Source organism: Camellia sinensis, chromosome 8 (assembly GCF_055761805.1).
Source record: "Camellia sinensis isolate YWXY chromosome 8, ASM5576180v1, whole genome shotgun sequence".
NCBI classification, from domain to species: domain Eukaryota; kingdom Viridiplantae; phylum Streptophyta; class Magnoliopsida; order Ericales; family Theaceae; genus Camellia; species Camellia sinensis.
In genome coordinates, this window is record NC_138968.1 from 193,749,031 (window position 1) to 193,755,030 (window position 6,000).

A 6,000-nucleotide genomic window follows, 5' to 3' on the forward strand; every position below is an offset into this window, starting at 1 on the left:
GAGGATACCCCGGTTGTCAATGCGGACCAGTCAGTTCGGCTGGAGCCCACGGTGGAGGACCTGACTATTGAACTACCAGGTGAAACCATGGTTCCGACCGAAACCACCCTTGTGACCGAAAGCGAGCTCCCGCCTGAAACCGGTCTTCATGTTGATGCCGATGCTGCGTTTGATGCCGAAATTGATGATCTTTTCAACTGATTGTCTTTTTGCTTTTCTTTTTTTGCTTTTACCTGTAACCGGGCTAGGAGCCCATTAACTGTAATCTTTCTGATGAATGAGAAATTTCTTTTGTGCTCAACTCTTATTCCGGTTTTGATTTGTATGCTTGCACTTGTAATGTCTTCTATTACTCCAACTGCTATTTCGGTTTACTTTTCAGTTTGTGCTTGCTTTCTAACTGTAATTTTGAACGAAACACTATTTTTTGGCCGAGGCACATTATTCCAGTTTTAACCGAGCTGCCTGATTGACCTTGCTAGCCAACCACTCTTTAGCTGATGTACTTACTTCGGTTAAAGAGTACTAAAAGTTTGGTTTTAATCCAGCCAACCACTCTTCAGCCATATTCGTACTTCGGCTAAAGAGTACAAAGAGTTGGTTGAATCCAGCCAACCACTCTTCAGCCATATCCTTACTTCGACTGAAGAGTACAAAAAGTTGGTTTAATACAGCCAACCACTCTTCAGCCATACCCTTACTTCGGCTGAAGAGTACAAAGAGTTGGTTTAATCCAGCCAACCACTCTTCAGCCATACCCGTACTTCGGCTGAAGAGTACAAAGAGTTGGTTTAATCCAGCCAACTACTCTTCAGCCATACCCGTACTTCGGCTGAAGAGTACAAAGAGTTGGTTTAATCCAACCAACCACTCTTCAGCCATACCCTTACTTCAGCTGAAGAGTACAAAGGATTGGTTTAATCCAGCCAACCTCTAAGTTAGTTTTTCCAGCCAACTTAGAATAATGTTTGGTTATTCCGACCAAACGTCCTGCAGCCTGGATCCTTATCCTGGGCTTAGGAAAGGTGTTGGTTTCATCCAACCAACCTAAGTTAGTTTTTCCAGCTAACTTAGAATAATGTTTGGTTATTCCGACCAAACGTCCTGCAGCCTGGATCCTTATCCTGAGCTTAGGAAGGGTGTTGGTTTAATCCAGCCAACCTCTAAGTTAGTTTTTCCAGCTACCTTAGAATAAAATGTTTGCAATATTCCTAACTTCACTAAAGCTAACTTTTACAGAGAACAATTCATGCTGAAAAGAATCGATTGTTTTATTGAAGAAAAAGAAATTGCACATGTTTGAAAAGAAAAAAGCTAAAAATAAAATAACTTGAGATTGGCCGTGTTCCATGGCCTAGGGATTGCTTTGTCGTCCTTGTCCTCTAGGTGGTATGCCCCTTTGCCTGCTAACCCAACCACTTTGTAAGGACCTTCCCAGTTTGGCCCTAGCTTGCCATCTCCTGGTATCAAGGTGTTTCCCATCACTTTGCGTAGTACCCAATCTCCAATCTTGAATTGTCTTGGATGCACCGTTTTGTTGTATTTTCTGGATAATTCTTGTTAGTATAAGGCAATATGGACTAGTGCTTTTTCTCTTCTTTCTTTGGCGAGGTCGAGCTCAAATGTTATGGCCTCTACATTTAAGTCGGGGTCAAAATTTTCGCTTCGAATTATGGGGAGGCCAATTTCCAATGGGATTACTGCTTCCATTCCATAGGCTAAGGAGAATGGCGTTTCTCCTGGTGATCGTCGCGGTGTGGTGCGGTAAGCCCATAAAACATGAGGAAGTTCGTCCGCCCACTTGCCTTCTGCCTTCTCTAACCTTTTCTTCAATCCATCCAAGACGACTTTATTTGATGCTTTTGCTTGGCCATTTGCTTGAGGATATGCCGGTGTAGAATTGTAGAATTCGATCTTGTACTCTTCACAAAAGCCTCTGAAGATTCTGCCGTCGAACTGAGTGTCATTTTCTGAGATTAGGGCTTTTGGTATGCCAAACCGAGTGATGATATTCTGCCAAACGAACTTCTTTACATCTTTTTCTTTGATTGATGCCAATGTTTCTGCTTCCACCCATTTTGTGAAGTAGTCTGTTGCTGCGAGAAAGAACTTTCTGTTGCCGGGTGCTGTTGGAAGTGGTCCTACTATGTCCAAGCCCCACATTGCGAAGGGCCATAGGCTGGTTAATGGTAGGAGTTCTCTTGCTGGTTGATGTATTTAGTGTGCGAATTTTTGGCATTTCTCACATTTCTTCACATATTTCTCTGAGTCTGCCTGCATGTATGGCCACCAGTATCCTTGTGAAATGGCCCTGTAAGCTAGCGATCTTCCTCATTGATGGCTTCCGCACACCCCTTCGTGTATCTCGTATAAAAATGCTTCCACTTTGCTGGGATGAACACACTTTAGGTAAGGTCCTGAGAATGACTTCTTGTATAATGCCAAGGATGAGGAGAGCCAAAATCGCTGCGACTTCGCTCTTATTCTGTTGGCTTTTTTTTTCTCTTTTGGTAGGATGCCGTCTTTTAAGAACAGGATGATGGGATCCATCCAAGAGGGGCCTAGTTCTACGCAACATACCTCTTCTGCTTCGAGGTCTTCTATGCTTGGTCTAGGTAGGTAGTCGATCAGTAGTAGATAAGGTATGGAGGTATCTGCCATTGAGGCGAAGCCTGCTAGTTCGTCCGCTCTGTTGTTTTCCTCCCTGCCGATTTGTTCTATCCTTACTACTTCAAATTTCTTGATCTCTGTTCTGACCAATTCTTGGTACTTGGCCATCCTATCATCCTTTGCTTCATAGTCGCCAGAAATTTGGTTTACCACCAGCTGTGAGTCGCTGTAGACCATTAGTTCGATGGCCTTCATGTAGTATGCTGATTTGAGTCCTGCGAGAAGCGCTTCGTACTCCGCTTCATTGTTTGATGCTGGGAAGCCAAGGTTAATTGCTTGCTCTACAACCAGGCCGTCTGGTGAGATGAGGACTATGCCGAGTCCTGCACCATGCCGGTTGGATGCTCCATCCACAAAGAGCTTCCACATCTCACCAACGAACAACTTCCAGCAAGTGGAGGGGTCAGATGATTTCGTGGGGTCAAGAATGTTGCTGGTGCTTTCTTCAAGGTCCATGCTTGCTGTCTGCCCCTTGCTATCTGATTGTACCAAGTCTTTTTTTGTTAGAGAGCCATGGTTTGGTGTAGCTTCTACCTTGCTGTCTTTAGTCTGGTCTGCCTTGGAGTCTGACTGAGTACCTTCTACTAGGGGTTGCGCTATTCCGGCGTCAACTTCCATCCCTAATTCGGTGGTGTCAGTTAGGTCGACTGGGCAGATATGATGACTTCCAGGAGTAAACTCTGCGACGAAGTCTGCCAAAGATTGGGCTTTTACTGCGGTTCTGGGTTGGAACTTGATGTCGAATTGTCCCAACTCTACTGCCCACTTCAAGATTCGCCCAGAAAAGTTCGCCCTTTCAAACAAAGCTTTTAGTGGAAAAGCTGTGAGGACGACTATGGTGTGGGCATGAAAGTAGTGTGCCAATTTCCTGGAGGCCATCATTAAGGCCAATGCTAATTTTTCTAGGGGCAAATACCTTGTTTCGGCCCCTAGCAATGTCTTGCTGACATAATAGATGGGTAGGTGTTGGATTCCTTCTGCACGAACCAACACAGCACTAACTGCATGCTGAGAGACTGCCAAGTACAAGAAGAGTTCTTCACCAGGTACTGGGGTAACAAGCAGTGGTGGAGAAGACATATATTCCTTCAAGCTTTCCAGAGCTAGGTCGCATTCTTCATCCCACTCAAACTTGGCCTTCAAGGCATGAAAAAATGGTCGTAGTCTATCTGACGACCTGCTTATGAACCGATTGAGCGCAGCTGCCATGCCGGTGAGATGCTGCACTTCTTTCACTGAGTTTGGTCTCTCCAAATCTTGGATTGCCTTGATCTGGGAGGGGTCTGCTTCTATACCTCGGTTGGTCACAAGGAAACCCAGGAATTTGCCAGATCCTACTCCGAATGCACACTTGGACGCATTAAGGCGCAACTTGTGCTTCTTTAGGATCTCAAACATCTTGCATAGGTCTTTAAGATGGTCATTCTCATCCTTGCTCTTGACCACCATGTCGTCGATGTAAGCCTCCATTGTTCTGCCTAACAATGGTTCAAACACCTTGGTGACCATCCGTTGGAATGTTGCCCCTGCGTTTTTCAGGCCAAAGGGCATGACCTTGTAATAGTATAGTCCTCTTGGAGTCGTAAAGGACGTGACCTCCTAGTCTGGTTCATGCATGGCGATCTGGTGGTAGCCTCTGTATGCATCCAGAAAGCTAAGTCGGTTGTGCTCTGCCGTTAGGTCTACCAGTTGATTTATCCGTGGTAGAGGAAAGCTGTCTTTTGGGCATGCCTTGTTGACTATTTTGTAGTCGACGCAGACACGCCATTTGCCATTCTTCTTTGGCACTACGACCGTGTTGGAGATCCATTTTGGGTAGTGCACCTCTCTAATTGCTCCTGCCTCCAGCAGGTTACTGTAGACACCCCATTTTTGACCGTCCTCAAGACTTGGACGTCACCGTTTGAACACTCGGTGATTATCCATGTTTATGTTCGTTTGGAGTTCCCGGAGGCCTCGGCTCGCGCGCCTTGCCTCAGGATCTCCGAACTCGACCGTTTAGTGCCTGGTTTCACACCGAACACTTGTGTTTTGCCTTGGAGAGGCAGGGAATGCCTTGTGAGGCATCCCCACACACCACCGGCAGTGTCTAGAGGCCACCGGCTGGTATTTTTCTGCCATCGGCACTATTTGTTGCCGGTCGGCACATTTTATTGCCGGTCGGCATAGTTTGTTGCCGGTCGGCACTCTTTTTTGTCGAAATGACATTTTTGGGCAGGCGACCACTGTTCATCTACTTTATGGAGATATTTTGTGCCAGCTGTGATAGCTGGCACCAACTCTGCCTCCCTCCATACACGTGTATGGAGGGATCTCCCTCTAAGCAAGCTTGTTGTATAAGCTTTGCAAGAGGGAGTCTTATAAGAGGAAGGCTCTCCTCTTGGCTCTAGGTTAGAAAGTTAGAAGCAAAAACCAGAGCTTAGAGATATAGATATATCCTATCTCTATATCTCCCTCTCTCTCCTCCTTTGTGTGTGGTTTTTGGCCCCAAAAGTGTGTTTTTACCTTACTTTTGCACCATTACACACACTATTACACCTAGCTCCGAGATTGAGGGACTTGGGGGGTTGATTCTTGAGTTTTTGGACTGATTTTGATCAAAAGAAGAGGGCTAGACCATTTGTTCTTCAAAGGTTCTTCAAGGGTGAGCATCTTGCTTTATTTTCCCCGAACTTACAATAGTTTTTTACCTATCTTGCTTGCTGATTTAGCTTTTGTGCATAACATGAAAAATGCTTGTATTCTCATGCTTTAGAACTTTCATTAAGGTTGTTTTGTGGTTTGAGTGCAAACTCACCTTATTAGGCTTTATTTGGCCTCTTTTGTGCTTCTTTTGAGAGACCTTGTTTGCTTGAGTGTGTTGGTCTTTTCACCACTAAAAACCAGTTGATTTTCAGTGATAAAGAAGGTGGTTTGAAGTCTTACATAGGGGAGGGACACCCCTCTCCCTTCATTGTCTTGTTTCCTCACATTTTGGCCTAAAAAGGTAGCATGTATGTTTAATCATCTTGAGCCTTATTTCAGAAGTTTTTTTGGATGTTTTAGGTCATATGTAACCTCTGTTTTTGGCCGGATTTGTGCCTCCTTGTATGCTTGTAGTACTTGCTTTGTATTGCTCCATTTGGCCTAGAAATGTCCCTTGTGTTTAGACCATGATTTTTGCATGTGTTGGCTTGGTTCCATGAAGATGTTAGCACTATTTTTCCATGCTTAAAGTATGTTGGTTATCCATTTGGTCATGTTTGACATGTTTGATATGGTTGCTATGCATTTTGGCTTGTGAGCCCTCAAGTATATGAGTCACAAGCATGCCTTAGTTGGTCCACTTTA